Here is a 17,553-nt window from a genome sequence, read left to right on the forward strand (position 1 = left end):
GAGAATGGATTGGGTCATTCTTATTTACTTATTTAGTTTGAGTTCAGTTTCTGCACTACATTACACACATTCATATTAGTCTTACAGTTACATCGACATTTTTTTGTTTAAATAATACTTAATGAGATTAATGTTTATTGTTAATGATTAATTTAGGCCAATGCTCGATTTTGGTTGTTTAAAATACCTAAGGGGTACTGGGTAAACTAGGTCTATGACTTGCCTCAGTTGACCAAAGATAGCTGTTTTTCCTGATTTCCTTCGCATATTCAAGAACATCATTCGACTTAGTTTAATATGGATTAGTTTGGATGTAGACTAGTGGATGTAGATAGTACATTGAATGTGCTGCATCAAAGTCCTTCTAAGGCTATATAAGTGTCTCTGGCTGCATTCTTACACAGAACATTGGTGCAAAATATTTATAAACATCTGATAAAAACCTGCCGAACTAACGTCAAACCTGCCCAATTTTTGTCAACCAGCCCAAGCCATTTTTTGCCTGCAAAGCAGAATTCAAAACTGCTCAATTGGGCAGGAAACCGCCCAATCTGGCAACACTGTTCGGGAAAACAACTCCTACTCGTTCATGAGATGAGATAAGATAAACTTTATTCATCCTTCGGTGGGGAAATGTACATGTTCCAGCAGCTCACAGATAGAAAAGAGTCAGAGATAGACAGTAACAAAAATAGAGTGCAATAAACGTATATAAAAAAACAATAGGAAAAAAAATGTATATACTATCTATGTAAAAAGAAAAAAGTAAAAACAGGGGCCATGTATATAATGTACACAACAAAACAGGGCTCAACATTAAACACTGCCCGATTGCCCAGGGCAAGTGAAACATGCATTCGGGCAAGTGGGATATGTCCCTGACATGCCCAACCAGGCAAGTTGGAATGAGCATATATTACAAACTAGCACCACAAAAATTAGGCTTTTTCATCTTTTATTTCAGTTCCTAAAAGTGTCCCTTACTACGTATCTGTCATTCTGTCTTGGCTGTTTTCTTAGTCTTGGTTTCATTTACTGCTTTGCAAGTTATTTTATATACCTCCACTGTTGTAGTATGGTATGCGTACTGTTTATAGACCCCTTGTGCATGACGTCACGCATCACGTGATAATTACAGCTAGGGTCAGACAGACACCGTCTTTCATGCAAGCAAGGCTTAATCTGTCTTCAATATGGTTAATTTATGCGCTGTTTTTGCTTGTTCAAACAGAGAAATAGATAAAAGGCATTACCGTCTCCCTGCTATCAAGAAAAATGTTAACAAATAGAAGCAAATGCTTCAAGAACAACGAGGAAATGAGTGGTTAAAGAATATGAAAAGAGGAGCTCAGCCTGAAAACTCCAGAGAAATTCATGATTGTATTTAAAATGTATTTTACAAAAACAGAAATTCGGAAGTGAGGATGGAAGAGTTTGCTTAAGAATCTCGTTTTATTTTTTTTCTGCTCGCATTCGAGTTAGCGCCTTCATGAAAGTGTTTGATTGTTTTAAAGGTGAAGCCGCTTCCTTATTTGACACAGAAAACCCAGATTAGTTTCAAACAACTCGGGCATAAAAAACTCAACAAGGAGTGACATGCGTGATAAATCCTGAAAGAACAGAACAGATTAAGAGCAGAGAGAGCTGGAGCTCTGTTTCTGTTATCAGAGGAACACCGTCCTTTGCAAAATATTTACATATATATCTTTTTTTTTTGTTATATCATCCACCTCTAGGTTTATTTAAAAAACAAACAAAAAAAAGTGCTGTGTCTAGACTAACTGCACTCATTCAGTTACAGGTTGCCAGGTCTGTATAAAACACCCACAACCAACATACTAAACAATAATTTTAAATTCAACTATTATTCTGTCTGTCATGATGCAGCACAATTTTTTTTAAAACCTAGAGGTGAATGATATAATAAAAAAAACGATGGGGGTGTCGTGGCTCAGGTGGATAAGGCGTCACACCATAAATCCGGGGACCTGGGTTTGATTCCGACCCGAGGTCATTTCCCGATCCCTCCCTGTCCCTCTCCTGCTCATTTCCTGTCTCTACACTGTCCTATCCAATAAAGGTGAAAAAAGCCCAAAAAATATCTTAAAAAAACCCCCGATATATAAATATTCTCAAACACAGTACTGTTCAAAAGTCTTGGCACCCTATTGTTTTCTTCATACAAACTTTGTTATAGATTTCTATTTTATGAGTTCTGCATTATCGAGTAATGAACCTACAGCTGCATGCATGTGAAATGGAAATAAATCGACTAAGGCAGGAAAAACTATTTTGGATAAAATTGTTATTGTCCATTACAAGTAAACAGTAACCAATAACCAAACTTAATAATAAACTTAATTGATAACCAAACTTCAACTCAGTGTGTGATCTTCATTTTATGTTGCAATTCACAACTATTCTATGGTTTCCCTTAAAAAAAAAGTACTTGCAAAATAGGGGGCAAGTGGAAATTTACCCCCACTTGTCCTCCAGGGCAATTGGGTTTAAAAGTTAATGTCAAGCCCTGTAAAATAAGAATGGAACTTAAGTAAGAGTAGTACTTCACCTAAAGTAGCAATATTGCACTAATAAAATACTGGCAACTGAAATAGAAATATTGCACCAGGGAGTGAATGTTATTGCAGAGCATAACATAAATAATGAGGATGGAATGTGTGTATAAAGTAACCAGTAAAATGACCAACCCCCCCCCCCCCCCCCCCCCCCCCCACAGGCTATGAACATAATTGTACACAACAATTATGAGAGTGAGACATGAATAAGAAAATACTTGCAAATGAAAAGGATATTGTACCAAATAGTAATACTGTTGCACAGCACAAGTAGGTGATGGCAATGAGATGTAAATAAAGTGACAAAGTGACAAAAAGGTGATGGTGACATAGAGAAACAGTGCTACATTATATGAGACTGTCACTGAAAAGTCTGGCCACAGTTGGGATGAAAGACCTGCAGTAGCATTCCTTCTTGCACCGTGGGTGCAGCAGTCTGCTACTGAAGGAGCTGCTCAGAGCGCCTACAGTCTTGTGTAGGGGTGAGAGGTGTTGTCCATGATTGACATTAGCTTATCTAACATACTCCTCTCACATGCAGTTATCTAATCAGCCAATCATGTGGCAGCATAAAATTATGCAGGTACAGCCAGCATTTTTCAGTAATGTTCACATCAACCATCAGAATGGGGGAAAATATGATCTCAGTGATTTTGATCATGGCATGGTTACTGGTACCAGACAGACTGGTTTGAGTATTTCTATAACTACTGATCTCCTTGGATTTTCACACACAACAGTCTCTAGAATTTACTCTCAAAAATGGTGCAATAAAGAAAAAACAAAAACATCCAGTGAAGGGCAGTTCTCTGGATAGAAACACCTTGTGAATTTAGAGATGTGATGGGAGAATGGCTAGATTGATTTGAAGTGACAGAAAGGTTACAGTAACTCAGATAACCACTCTGTATAATTGTGGTGAGCAGAAAAGCATCTCAGAATGCACAATATGATGAATTTCGAGGCTTAATGTGCTACAACAGCAGAAGACCCCATTGGCGTCCATTTCTGTCAGCCAAGAACAGAAAGCTGAGGCTGCGGTGGGAACAGGCTCACCAAAACTAGACTGTTGAAGACTGGAAAAACATAGCCTGGTCTGATGAATCTTGATTTCTGCTGAAGCACACGGATGGTAGGGTCAGAATTTGGTGCCAACAACATGAATCCATGGACCTAACCTGCCCAGTCCAGGCTGGTGGAGGTAGTGTAATGATGTGGGGAAGGTTTTCTTGGCATACTTTGGGACCATTAATATGTTAAGATTATGTGAAGAAGAAGCCTTTATTTGTCACATGTACACTTACGCACAGTGAAATTACTCCTTTGCATTTAACACATGCATGCACACACAAGTGAGTAGTGAGTACACACACACATACCCAGAGCTGCAGTGGGCAGCTATGCTACAGCACCCAGGGAGCAGTTGAGGGTTAGGTGCCTTGCTCAAGGCAAAAGGGTGGGGAAAGTGCTGTTCATTCACTCAACTCCCCTCACGTTTTTCCTGCCGGTCCCGGGAATCAAACCAGTGACCCTTTGGCCCAAAGACTGCTTCTCCTTCAGGCCGTGGATGCCCCCATTAACACCAATGAATACCACTCAATGTTAGCTAGAATACCACAGCCTATTTGAGTATTGTTGTTGAACATGTGCATCTCTTCGTGGCTACAATTTAACAATTTATCTTTTAATAGCTACTTCAAGTGTGAAAATGCACCATCATAGTCATCGTTCGTTTAACCTCTTGTCAAACGGGGATGCTCTTGAGCCATTTGGCTGTATCGGTGTCAAGTTTTATTAGGCTTTCCAGGCCGTTTGGGGGTCGCAAGGTTGGGCAGGCATGGATTAGGTGCTGCAATGTCTGTGGCAAAGCACATTCGCAGGTATCGTTATCGCATGCACCAATGGATTAAAGAAATGCACGAGTCCTGCAACAGCCAGTGCATATACGATTCAGTTGCGCCCAGGCCTTACGATCCAGCTGATGGCCACTGGGCTTGGCGGTGGGAGTCTTGATGAACATGTGGAGTCTTGTGTCGAGAGTACTCCACTCCTCTTGCCACCTGTTCTCCACCCAGGATGCCAACAGTGGTAGATGTTCTTGAAGCTTTGCAGCTCTAGTAGCAAAGTGTTGTCTCTGGATGCATTGCGGGGCTGCTGTAGGGTCAGGTAGGGGTACCAGGCTGCCCCCCTCTTTAGCCTTCTCGGCCAGTTTAAGCACCTGGTAGTCGCGTCGAATGGAGGGAGGAGGGATGTCAGACACCACAGGTAGCATGACCGTGGGGGTGGACTTTAGCATTCCTGAAATCAGCCTCATTGCACCATTAAGGACTGTATTAACAGCCTTGGTGTGCATACTGTGCGACCAGACAGCGGCAGCATATTCTGCTATAGAATAAACCAGGGCCAGGGTTGAAGTGCATAGGGTAGTGAACTTGGCACCCCACTCGGCTCCGACAAGCTTTCTGATGATGTTGACCCATTTTGAAGCCTTCTCCACTGTACTCTTCAGGTGAGGGCTGAAGGTCAGACTGCGATCCAGGGAGACTCCAAGGTAAACCAGCACAGGGTCAAACCTAAGCTTCTTACCATCCAGCTTTATCTTTAGCTCCATCTTTGCCAATTGATTGGCCAAATGGTATATATGGAGCATACCGTTTTTGTGTCACTTAATTTGAGGTGCCAGAGAGCAAGGTCTCTACAAAGTGAAGTAAGCTCAGCTTCCAGGGTAGATTGTATCTCTTCATAGGTTTGGGCCGAGTAGCCAATAGTGCTGTCATCTGCGTACAGGTACTTGCTTGATATAGTAGATGGATAATCTGCTATATAGATGTTGAAGAGTTTAGGGACCAGGACAGACCCCTGAGGTAGGCCATTGCGGAGCTTCCGTTTCCTACTACATTTGCCGCTTGAGGTTATGTAGAAGGTGTGGTTTTGAAGCATAATCATGATGAATCTCATAAGCTTCATGTCGGGAATGAGTTGGAGCAGCTTCAAGTACAAGCCGCTCCGGGGGTCTTCTGCAGGCTTCCTGGATTTCAGGATGGCAACCACTTTGGACTGACGCCAGAGAGCTGGGATAGTTGGAGTCTTCAGATAGTTGGTAAGGAATCGGTATAGCCAACCGAGAGCATACATTCCCAAATGAAAGAGGAACTCAGTGTGTACTAGGTCAACACCAGGGGCTTTTCCGCTCCTCAGGCATAGCATAGCATCCATTAGTTGTTCCAATGTAATGGGGCCTGAGAGCGCACTTGAGGCAGGGAGGTGGAAAGTGGAATCTTTAATTTGTGCATTAACCTTATGAGTGTGGGCCTTAGTTTCTTCGCTTTTAGACTTCCATTTGCTGTTATCAACAAGAACTGATGCGATGGAATTGGCAGTAACCAGACAAAATTTTGGTTTACTGCTATGGCCAGAGAGGCGGTTTATTAAAGTCCAAGCTTAGCGGGTTGAGTGGGTGAAGTCAATAGAGCTCACAGTTTCCTCCCATCTGGCGCGTCTCTTCTCGCCAAGAATCTGCATTAGAAGGTCACATTTTACAGGTTTCTCATCGGGGCTGGCCGCGTTGTACTCTTTCGGTGCTGACTCACATTCTTCATCCCAGTAGGGGATATACTGCTTCCGGTGACCTCTAGGAATGGAGGCCTTAGCGGCTGACGAGAGCATGTTGGTAAAGGCACTGTAGGTCTCGTAGGATTTCCCTGTAGGGTCTGGGAGGTCTTTCATCAGTGAGTCGGTGAGGTCCGTGAATTTTGACCAGTTAGCTTTGCAGAAGTTCCACCGTTTTTTGTTTTTTTTTTGTGATCAATTTTTTATTGACATCAATTATGGCATTCAGCACATACATATCTTTGTAGTGCATTTGCATTTACAAGATCCTCAAGGACAGGTAGAGTATTGATGTCTTTTTGTATTATCTTTCTCCTTAATCACATACATATAAAACAGGATATGAACAAAACAAGGTTTCCCCACTCCCCTCCCCACCACCCTCCCCCCACCCCGCGGTCTGCTGGAAAAAAAACCCCACACATATAAGATAAACCTAAACCCAAATAAAACAAAATAAAGTAAACCACACCTTGTCTAATCATCCTCTACAGAAGTATTATCTGGTTCCTTTTCAATAGAGTTCATCATATTAGAGATCTTTTCAGCCGCATCTTTCCATAGGTTAATAGTTCTCCGTTTTGCCTTGTTTATCCTTGCTGTAGAAAGTTCAAGTAGGACAATATCCAAGAAATAAGCCATCCATTTCTGCATGGACAGTGAATGTGAAGGCAACCATCTCTGCACTATCATTTTCTTGGCCGCTGTTGACCCAGCGAGCCAAATTTTCTCTGTTTTTCAAACAGTTGAAGTTTAGAATCATCATTCAATAACCAGACAATGGGGTCAACAGGGATTGGGCAGTCTATTAAGTCACCAATAGTTGCTGCTATTTTGTGCCAAAATTCCTGTACTTCTTCACATTCCCAAACCATGTGTATGAAGGTCCCAGTTTGCTCTGGTTTACAGAAAGTGCAGTAAGGATTTGGAATGGCCTTTGTAATGTATCTTTTCTGAGGAGTCCAGTATGTCCTATGACAAATGTTAAAGTGAATATGTTGGTGATTTGGGTTTTTAGAGCAATGAAAAATGTTATCCCACACTGCTTCCCAGTCAACCATATCGTTTGCGATATTCAAATCTCGTTCCCATATTTGAATTATTGGAAGTTTCCCTGTAGTTGCCTCCATCAATTTTTTATAAACCATAGACGCCACTCTCCTCACAGGGAAGTCAAAAAAACATTTCCGAATGGGATGTATATCAAGTGTGGTTCCCCACGATATATCCTGACTTTTCAGAGCTGATCGTAGGCATAAGTACATGTAAAAGGATGTTTTAGGAATATCAAAGTTGGTTTTGAGTTCTTCAAAGCTTAATAAACCTTTTTCATTGAAAATATGGTTCAATGTGTACACACCCCTCTCACTCCATTGTTTGCATGTAAAGGGTTTATTGCCGGACAGTAAGTGTGAATTGTGCCACAAAGGGGTATGCTTATGCCATTTATTTGTATAGCCTAAAAGCCCCTCTGCATGTCTAAGATTGGATATTGTGTTTGTGATGATAGGGCCATAGCTTAAGGAACATTTTCTCAGGCTGACACCTGCAAAGTGTCCTCTATTCGTACAGGGTAAATAAGTTGTTGTTCTATATCTTTCCATGGGGTAGTAGCTAAGGGGTCCATCCAAATTTTAAGTGCATGTAGCTGAAAGGCCCGATAATATATTTTAAAATTGGGAAGTGCTAATCCTCCATTATTTGTGGTGTGTTGCAAAGTTAGAAATTTTAGTCTGGGTTGTTTATTGTTCCAGATGTATCGTCTGATTAGTGAGTCAAGTCTCTTCCAATATTTTACCGGTGGTGCTAGAGGGATCATTGCACTCAAAAAATTTACCCGGGGCAGAATATTCATTTTAACCACCGCTACCCTGGATCTGAATGATGCTGGTAGTTCAGCCCAATTTTTCAGATCTCTCTGCACATTGGTTAACACAGTCTCATAGTTGTCTTGGACAATTTGCTTCATCGATGTATGTATAGTGACACCCAGGTAAGTGATTTTGCTTTGAATTGGTATTTGATGACTAACTGGCCTACTAACTGGTTTATTGTTTAGTTTCAACATATTAGATTTCTCCCAATTGATTTTGTAACCAGAGATTGACCCAAACATACTAAAAATATGAAGAATTTTGGGTATGGAATCTTCGAGGTCGGATATATACAGAAGGATGTCGTCAGCAAATAAGGATATTGAGTTGTCACATGATTTGAGTGGATAATTACAGATTTTGTTTTGCCTTATAGTTTGGGCCAGTGGTTCCAGAGAAAGTGCAAATAGGAGGGGTGAGAGTGGGCATCCCTGTCGGGAGCCACGTTCGATAGGGAAAGGCAGTGAGTGTAGACCATTGGTTGAAACAATAGCCGCTGGGTTTGCGTATAAGGTGTGCACCATGTCAATGAATTTTGATCCCAGACCAAGTTTCTCCAATACTTGCCACAAATAGTTCCACGACAAACGGTCGAATGCTTTCTCCGCATCTAGCGATAAAATTGCTGAAGGAGTTGTGAGGTTTTTGGCTTCATGGATTATGTGTACCAGTCTGCGTATATTGTCTGCTGCATGGTGTTTGGGTATAAAGCCAGTTTGGTCGGGATGAACTAACTTTTCAATGACACGTTCCAAGCGCAGTGCCAACACCTTGGAAAACAGCTTAATATCAGTCCCCAGTAGGCTTATAGGTCTGTAATTGACACAATGTTTCGGATCTTTGCCTTTTTTGGGTATGACAGATATTAGTGCAGTATTTGTTTGCTGGAGAAAAGTGCCTCTCTCCATAGCTGATGTTAAAGCTTGTAGAATTGTAGGTCCGATTATATCAAAGTACTGCAATAATAGTTCTGATGGGATTCCATCTAAACCTGGGGTTTTGCCCTTTTTAACACCCTTCAAGGCAGTTTTAAGTTTCTCTAGTGAGATTGGTTGGCCCAGTTCTTCTGCCTCATCTGGACTTAGACAAGGAAGCTCCAAATTTTTAAGAAATTCTTGGCATTGTGCTGTGTTGGGATTGGTTGGGCACCTGTACAATTCTGAATAGAAGGACTTGAAGGTGGTGTTAATATCCTGATAATTTGTTGAAATGCCATTCTCTGTGAATATGCTATTAATTGTGGCTCTGGACTCATTTTGTTTTAGCTTAAGAGCAAGTAGTTTACTTGGTTTACAGCCATTGGAATAATAGTTTTGTCTCACCCTATGCATTAAAAACTCAGCTCTTCTTCTCAGTAAATCATTTAATTCTGCTCGGTTTGTTACAAGAAGATTATGCATTGTTCTAGAGAATTTGTTTTTGAGTTTGTGCTCCAATGATTGACACTGTTCCTCCAATTCTTTAATCCTCTCCTGTCTTTTCTTCTTTAAATGAGCTGCAAAGGAGGATGTAAAATCCCTAATAAACCCCTTTGTGGCTTGCCATACATATGCTGGGTCAGTAGTTGAATCTGTATTAATTGCTACAAATTCTGTCATTTTGGCTCTAAATTCTGTGTCAAATTCTGAATTCTGAAGAAGGGACGTGTTAAATTGCCATCTTCTAGATTTTCCCCCTGAAGTCTCACAGTGAAATGTTGATATTATTGGATTGTGATCAGATAAAATGGCTGGTTCCATAACTATAGACGGAAACATTGGTCTCAGTTCACTAGAGCACAGCATGTAATCAATGCGGGAATGAGTTAGGTGACGAGTGGAGAAGAACGTGTAGTCTCTGCTAGTTGGGTTATGGAGTCTCCAGATGTCTGTTAAGTGCAGACTTTCCAATGTTGTTTTAAACATCTCTGACACCTGTTGTTGAGCTTTTGTGTAGCTAACACCTGATCTGTCTTGTTTTAAGTCCAGCACTGCATTCATATCTCCCCCAACAATTAAAGAATATTCACTAACTGAGAGCACAAGCAATTCATTAGTTAACCTTGGAAAAAAAGTTTCATCAAACATGGCTGGTGCATACACAGAGACAAAAAGCTATTTTCCTATCCCCTATGGTGGTGCAGATATAGGATATTCTTCCAGTCGTATCTTTATTGCACTTATCTATGGTGAGACCGCATTTCCGTGATATCAGTATAATGGAGCCCTTGGTTTTAGTATTGTCGCTAGATGAAGCCACCACTTTGTAATGTTTATTTTGTAGGCGATTCACATCTTTCTGGCGCAGATGTGTTTCTTGTATAAGCGCTATGTCTATGCGCTTTCTTTTTAGAAAATCCAAAAATTTGTGTCGTTTGATTGGGCCATTGAGACCTCTAATATTAACCGATATAACAGAAAGTTCAGCCATTTTCCAAATGTTGCTGTAGATTGAAATGTTCTCTACCTGACTTATCTACTAAAAAGATTCTCTTGCCAGACTGTATAACTGTAAAAATAAGCAAGGTGTGATAAAAACATAAAATACAAAATCCCCCTTTCCCCCCGAGACCGCAAAACCCCTCACACAAGTATAAGATACATGGCCACATCAAACGCAGTTTGCGCCAATCCCAGCCCGCCCCTCCCTCCACCATGTAACAGGGAAAAAAAAAAATACAGGTCTTGTGGTTTCCAAATGTTAAACAAGCAGTTAGGTAACAATCTCGGCTATTTACATTTCAAAAGCAGACCTACTACTAATAATAGTGACAGTCACTACGTTTACATGCACATAGAGAGAATCGAATTTCTGCTGTTGCTCGACTGAAATCGAAGTTCAAAATGCCATGTATACACCTTAATTCGGCTGAAATTGAACCGAACTTGATTTCTCGGAATCGAGCTACACGACCTAGTTTATGCGATTTCTGCCGAGCTACTTTGTGCATGTATACCCTATCGAGCTAGTTGTCGAGCTACTTCCGGAAGTGACGAGTGACGAGACCACAAGCGGGAAACACAACAGCCTCGGTCGGCATGACAACGAATCATGACAACAGCATGAATCTTTTCTTTTTGTGGCATTGTTTGCACTGTTAAAATTTAGCTCACTTACTGTATCACCAAATACATCTGTACAGCTGTTGCATAGCTGTGAATTGTGTACATAAACAAGTCATTGTATTTGTGTGTGTGTGTATATATATGTCCAACATCTGAAGAATGTCAATAAAAACAAAACAATTGAACTTTTTGTGTGTTTATTAAGACATAAGTTAAATTGTAAGCAAAAAAATATTTTTTTTTTGTAAGCAAAAAATGGACTTTAGAAAAATATTATTGTGCAAAATAAGTTGTCTTACAAAACAGTGGTCTGCGCCGGACAGTTTGTAGCCATAGTCCGTTAGAGCAAGCCGAACAGCTTGAACACGGAACCTAGTGTTGCCAGATTGGGGGTTTTAAGTGCATTTTAGCGGATTTGAACATGTTTTGGGCTGGAAAACGTCAGCAGTATCTGGCAACACTATAGCTCTTCTTCATGACGACAACCGGAAGTGTACCAACACGATGGGGCATGTAGCGCCACCTGTGGCTCGGGTGCACAATGCACCTTGCACAATAGCCCGATTTCACTTGTGCATGTAGGATTGGATTTCTCTGGCACCCCTGCTGGGACCCTTTGCTCGATTACCAACAGCAGCTCGATTTGGACGTGCATGTAAACTTAGTGAGTGTTAAACCCTCTATGAGGAGTAACTGAAGTGAAAAAAAAAAGGCTGGTGGCAGAACATAGCCTATTGAGGTATTTCACCTGACGTCACAGGGTCACGTGACGCCCCGGTGTCCGCCATTTTGGACGGCAAGCTAGCTAATGTCAACAACAGTAGCTGGTATGTTACTGTAGCAAATGTTTACATTCAGTCATTTGGATGACTGTTAAAACCTTTCAGTCTCAAGTTTTTCCTTTACTGGATTTACTAGTTTACTGAGCCAGCCGGCCCCGGAGTGCCAGCCAGCCGGCCCCGGAGCGCCAGCCAGCCGGCCCCGGAGCGCCAGCCAGCCGGCCCCGGAGCGCCAGCCAGCCGGCCCCGGAGCGCTAGCCAGCCGGCCCCGGAGCGCTAGCTAGCCAGCCAGCCGGCTCCAGAGCGCTAGCTAGCCAGCCAGCCGGCCCCGGAGCGCTAGCCAGCCGGCTCCGGAGCGCTAGCCAGCCGGACCCGGAGCGCTAGCTAGCCAGCCAGCCAGCCCGCCCCGGAGCGCTAGCCGGCCCCGGAGCGCTAGCCAGCCAGCCGGCTCCGGAGCGCTAGCTAGCCAGCCAGCCAGCCCCGGAGCGCTAGCCAGCTGGCCCCGGAGCGCTAGCTAGCCCCGGAGCGCTAGCTAGCCAGCCAGCCAGCCCGCCCCGGAGCGCTAGCCAGCCAGCCAGCCCGCCCCGAAGCGCGCTCAGTAAATTAGTAAATACAGTAAAGGAAAAACTTATAACGGGCCATGTCTCAACAGACTAAGAAGTTATTTCAATGACATTTAATAACATTTTGTTTATCCTGAGGACCGAAAGTAAATGAAAATGTGAACAAATCTTAGCTGTCAGTGAACAATCCTGGTGGAAGCAGGTAAACGTCGTTCTCCAAGCCTGCTAACCTCAATTTTTGCAAATACCTCTCCCTCTGCTCGCCCTGTAAATGCCCTACGTCGCTGGATAGTGAAGGTGTTTTCTGCATCTCGCTCCTTTTTCTTTTATGTTTTTCGTTTGTCGCCTTCCTCGCATTCAAACTGATTCGAGCCGTGCCGTCCAAAATGGCAGCGTCACATGACTTGGTCACGTGAGTGAAATACCTCAATTGATCGCCATTTGCTTGCGATTGTGTCCATTCAGCTCGGAATGTTATTACTGCGTCTGTACTTACATAATCCTCTCGAGTCACTTCAGAGCAATTCCAGCGTTATGGACGTGACACTTGAACTCAAAATGGCAACAAATGACCCAGTGCATGTTTTATTGTCTCCCAGTATTTAAACAGGTGTTGCATATTTTAAGGCTGTACCATACTGGAGAAGTGATAGAACAAGAACAATTCCCATAGTACATCTAGGGCATGCCAGAAAACGCCAATAAAAGATGCGTTATGGACGTGACAGAAAAAGTATCACTTTTCTTGGGTGACTGTACATTTTTATCAAACTCTGTGAAATTGTAAACCTAATGTCGAAATGGAGATATCCATTTGATAGAGGGGTCCAAGGTGAATATTAAAAAATCTTTGTTTAAAATATTTTGTATTTCATGCAGAGTTTCGGAAGGAAAAGTCAGCGTTATGGATGTGACAAAATTCCGTTATGGATGTGACGCGTCTGAAATAGACATGGCATATGTTTAGAAAATCAGCAATTTAACCACCATAACCCTTTGAAAAACTCTCTAAATATCAGCTAAAACTATCAAAGTTCTTAAATAATATTTAGGATGGCTATTGTTTTGCTGTTTTGTGGATTTTAGTATACATTTCTGTGGCTTGTGGCAATAATATAGGATTGTTCATGATCAAAGTTGATTTTAGCTTGGGGTTTACATTATAAGAAAGAAAGACTGACAGTGACACATTAGGTTGGTTACAAATTGGTTCAACTTATTCACATCTGTAAAATACAGGCCTAGGTGATATCTCTGGGAGTGGTTTTGATGTATTACATGTTGCTTTATTTTTGCATGGTGAGGTTGACATTTACATGGAATTGCCCTTCACCAAAAAAGTTCAGTTCTCATTCCACACTCGGTGAGCCTGGTCGAGATGGTTCTGAACCCGACTCTTGTTGCAGTATCTCTGATGCGGTCAATTCTTCCTCTGGGTGTCCACTCACACTACTCAGTTGATGATCCGGGCGAAGTTGTTCCTGTGTGTCTGTGTCGCTTACGTTGTTAACCTCCTCGCCCAAGTCTTCACAGAAGTCATCAGCTTCTTTGGCCATGTCGAATAATAGCTGTTTTCCTCTGTGGGTCACTTTTAATGTAGCAGGATAGATGAGGAAGTTTGAGATCCCTTTCACATGCAGCTTATTTTGTGCCTCTACAAACTGTTGGCGTCTCTGCATGGTGTACGCACTGTAGTCTGCTTTAAAGCGAAGCGTTGCTGTTGTAGTGTCCTTAATTGGCCCGGTTTTCTGTGTCTGTCTTGCCCCATTGAGGATTGCTTGGCGATCTTGGTATCTCAGGTATTTGAAAATCATGGTGCGAGACCCCGAACTTTTCCCTTTCCCTTTCGCATAAATTCGGTGTGCCCTCTCCAGTTCGATGACGGGTCTGTTCTGTAGAGTGGGTATCCACACGGGTAGCTGTCGTTGCAGGAATCCGATGGGATCATTTGCCTCGCGACCCTCCCGGAGCCCAGTGATGCGAGTATTGTTGCGGCGAGACCGGTCTTCCAGCTCAGCTAGCTTCTGTTCGAGTTCTTTCTGGTCGCTAACACAGGTTTTGACCGTTTTGATAATCTCCCGACTTTTCCTCATGGTATCATCCACTTGTTGCTTAAGATCCTGCACGGAGGAGCCCTGTCTCTCGAGTTCAGTTCTGATATGTTGCAGGGAGGTATTAATTTCTTGTAATGTTCCCTTCACTGCGTTTTGGACAACAGATTCAAGCATACTCTGCTGTTGCTGCAGGACTTGAGCAATGATGTCCTCCATGTTTAGCTCCGCATTGTCGTTAGCTGTGTTAGCTGATCTTTGTTTCTCTGCTGCTAGCTTAGAGGATAAAGATGCCGCTTTTTTCGCTGACCGCTGCATTTTACTGGTTGTGTTGGTAGTTAAAAACAATTTCACCCGCTGATATAACAAAAAGACCTGATAATTAAGCAAATAAGTGGAGGTTTGTGAGGAGCTCTAGTCTTCAGCGTCCATCGTGGTTGCTGGTCACGTGACCCCCTCACCGTTTTTTTTTTGAGGCTATTAATCTTTAGGCCGACCTTGGAGCTGATAATAATAGGGCAATGACCAGATCGCGGGAACTTATTGAGAACAGACAGGTCTGGGTTAGTCCAGGTCCTGTGTTGTCCTGAAAAGAATGACTTGTTGTCTTTGGTATTATATAGTAGGTGGAGATCCCAACAATCAGCCCATTGCTCAATTGTTTCATCATTCTGGTTGGTATCAGGGTAGCCCCACATGGTGCTCCTACTGTTAAAATCACCGCAAGCGATGGTAGTTGAACCTCCAAGGGGTAAGCATTGGAGGGTTATTGTGCATGGTGGGGGTTTGTAGATGTTTATTATAGATACGTCACCTAGGATGGTGACAATCCATTCAGTTTCACTGCCCTCTGGTGACTGCTGAATGGAATTAACTTGGATGCCTTCACAGACATATGTGGCAATACCATGTTGTTTACTGGGCACAAATGCTGCGGTGTTGTAACCTTTGATAAAAAGCTTGTCCTCGTTGTCGGCATGAGTCTCTTGTAGGAGGAGCACATTTGCATTGTTTTCATCCATGAGGTGGCAGATGAGATCTCTTTTGACTCTTGTAAGACCTTCCACATTGAGCTGGAAGATACAGGTCTCAGAACTTAACATCTCGTTTACTTCATCTTGACAGAGATTGGTTTGCTGAGATTGGCCGCACTAAGGCTACGTTTACATTACGTCGAATCAGCGGATCATCAGATTAACGTTCTTAAAACGATTCGCGTTTACACTAAAACCGTTAGCCGTGCACACAGCAACACCAATACGCGGATACGCTCGGCTCCGCAGGCATCCTGCGCTCCAAATCACTCCGCCCTGAACAGCGAGTGCCCTCTGGAGGGTGTGCACTCCGGCCCTGCGCAGCTCACAGAGCGCGCGAGTGAAGTGAACAAGCCACGATTCGGGACTGAGCCGCTGTGTGTGAGATCCCAGCGCATATCACTTATTACTTGCAAGTGGAAGGATGGCAAGCCTAAAGACAATCATAACTACACAATGGGCAGTATTTGCATCAGTATTTGCAGTATTTTCATACTTTTATACTCTTTAATGAAAGGTGATACAAGGCGGAAGTCTGCGCCGTTTTTCAGCAGTCGCGTCACATGACCAACGCCAGCGAATCAGGAAGGTGGATGTCACAGTGACGTTGTCCAATGAGACGCCAGCTAGAGCTCAGCACAGCGTATTCGCGTATTCTCAATGTTTACACAGCACCGGAGCTGATACGATCTAGATTGAATACGTGGACGCTGGCGGATTCCCGTTTCCCCGCTTTTTCAGGGGGGTTAATGTAAACGGACAGTGCATCCGCGAAGAAAACGAGACAGATACGGTCTAGTGTAAACGTAGCCTAAGTGCGTTACTGGGGATCACCACGTAGAGGTTCTCAGCTTGATCCCCTTGCTTGATCAGCTTGAATGTGGAAGTGGAGGAGTTTTACTATGAGCTGAGTTGCTTCAGGTCAGGTAATAGGACTGTTGGAGAAACTAGGGTTTGCGTAAACTGGAAAATAATTTTCGGATTCTGCATTTGGTGGAGGAGAGAAAAGTTTTGAATTCTCGACAAGTTGGGAAATGAGTTCCGTTTTGTAGATTTGCATGTGATGTGAGCTGCACTTCTCTCAAGCTGACACATTACACAAACATCACTGGCTCATAGTCAAGGAAGGGTGTGGAGTATGTGGGCCAGTTGTTGTAACTGGCTCTGTCTGTACTCCTCAGCTGTGGAGGAAAGCAGCAGTCTCAGAGCGAGTCACATGCCTCTATCATGACCAGAAGGATCTGCAAAACCTGGATTCTACAGCGACAGCCACCGTGGAAGAAAACCTTTGTAAGATCTGTATGGACTCGCCAATCAACTGTGTGCTTCTGGAATGTGGATGCATGGTCACATGCACAAAGTGCAGAAAGCGCATGAGCGAATGCCCCATCTGCAGACAGTATGTGGTCCAAGCAGTGCATGTTTTCTGATCCTGAACCAGCACATCTTTGGTTGGAGGATTAAAAACTCTTCCTCGTCTTTATTCCCATCTGTATATTAATACTTCGCCCATGAAAGAGCCATCATCACCCTGCTGCTTCCTCTGACTTACCAGCAGCTGTTGAACTATGAATAAAGGAAAAAAATGATACACTAGCAATAATTTTTTCCCTCCTTGTGTTTAGTTATCAAGCGGGTTTGTGTTCAAGTTCTACAGTGCGTGGCTTGAAACTACTGCACTTATTCCAGTGCTGCAATTCTTAGATTTGGGATGTAGTGTTGCAAATAATTTAACGCACCATGTCGCAAAGCAAAAGTAATCTCAAACTGGTTTCATGAACAAGACAATGATTTCACTGTTCTTCAGTGGCCTTCCCAGTCACCAGATAATCAAAAACAATACCTTTGTGATGTGGTAGAACGGGAGAGTCACAGCAGCAAAGTGCACCTGAAAAATCTGCAGGAACTGTGTGATGAAATCATGTCAACATGGAGCAGAAACTCAAAGGAATGTTTCCAAAATCTTGTGGAATCCATGCTATGAAGAATTGGGACTTTTTTGAGAGCAAAGAGAGGTCCAACC

General features: G+C 42.9%; 1 protein-coding gene across 3 annotated transcripts in view; it reads left to right on the forward strand.

The window, feature by feature from the left end:
• dynlt2b (dynein light chain Tctex-type 2B) overlaps nt 1–17,553 on the forward strand; it is a 70,320-nt gene that overhangs the window by 1,081 nt on the left and 51,686 nt on the right. The gene's annotated exons all lie outside the window — the stretch shown is intronic.

Source organism: Neoarius graeffei, chromosome 15 (assembly GCF_027579695.1).
Source record: "Neoarius graeffei isolate fNeoGra1 chromosome 15, fNeoGra1.pri, whole genome shotgun sequence".
Classification (NCBI taxonomy): Eukaryota; Metazoa; Chordata; class Actinopteri; order Siluriformes; family Ariidae; genus Neoarius; species Neoarius graeffei.